General features: G+C 58.2%; 1 protein-coding gene across 1 annotated transcript in view; it reads left to right on the top strand.

Moving 5' to 3' along the window:
• CSPG4 (chondroitin sulfate proteoglycan 4) overlaps positions 1-873 on the top strand; it is a gene marked incomplete at its 5' end in the record, with an annotated part of 14,208 nt that overhangs the window by 8,765 nt on the left and 4,570 nt on the right. The window lies entirely within an intron of this gene.

Here is an 873-nt window from a genome sequence, read left to right on the forward strand (position 1 = left end):
TTGTCTTGTGGGTTTGCGGGATGCAGGCCAGGCTTGCGATGCTGTGGGATGCAGCGCGTCCTGCCCCTCCGCCTGGCGTGACCTGCGGGAAGGCCCGGTCCATGTGCCCCGCGATTTTGGGGCATCCTGAGGGTGAAAAGCGGGTCTTGGGTGTGTGGGCAGAACCTGTCTGGCAGCTCAGGATTCAGCCCCGTGGTCTGCCCAGACTGAGATACAGCACGGGATTAGGAGTGGGGAAAATTGTTGCCTCCAGGTGAAGAGGGGAGATGCCAGGGCTTTGGGGTGGCAGCGTCCCCGGGGGTGGGTGGGCAGCACTGGCCAGGGGGAAGCAGCCCTGGGAAGCTTCCCAGCGGCCTTGAGCTGAGCCACATACTTGTCGTTCCTGGAGGGTTTGCTGGGGAGGCTCCTGCCCTCCCTGCAGCCTTGCGAGGGGGCGGTGGGACGGGTGCTTTGCCGGGAGCACGAGCTAGGAGAAACACCCAGCCGGGGAGAGACGGGGCTGCGGTCATCACGTACGCAGCGGCAGCTCAGGGATCGAGTTCATAGAATGGTTTGGGTTGGAAGGGACCTTTAAAGGTCAAAACAACCCCCCTGCAATAAGCAGGGACATCTTCAACTCCATCAAGTTGCTCAGAGCCCCGTCCAACCTGACCTTGAATGTTTCCAGGGATGGAGCATCCACAACTTCTCTGGGCAACCTGTGCCAATGTTTTACTACTCTCATTGTAAAAAATTTCTTCATTATACCTAGCCTAAATCTACCCTCATTTAGTTTAAAACCATTACCCCTTATGCTATCACAACAGGCCCTGAGTTCAGGGCTTGGGGACCCCACAGAAAGTCCTTCCCCTGTGGAGCAGTGGGGAGAGACGC

This window comes from Cariama cristata, unplaced genomic scaffold (assembly GCF_000690535.1).
Source record: "Cariama cristata isolate BGI_N322 unplaced genomic scaffold, ASM69053v1 scaffold2785, whole genome shotgun sequence".
Taxonomy (NCBI): Eukaryota; Metazoa; Chordata; class Aves; order Cariamiformes; family Cariamidae; genus Cariama; species Cariama cristata.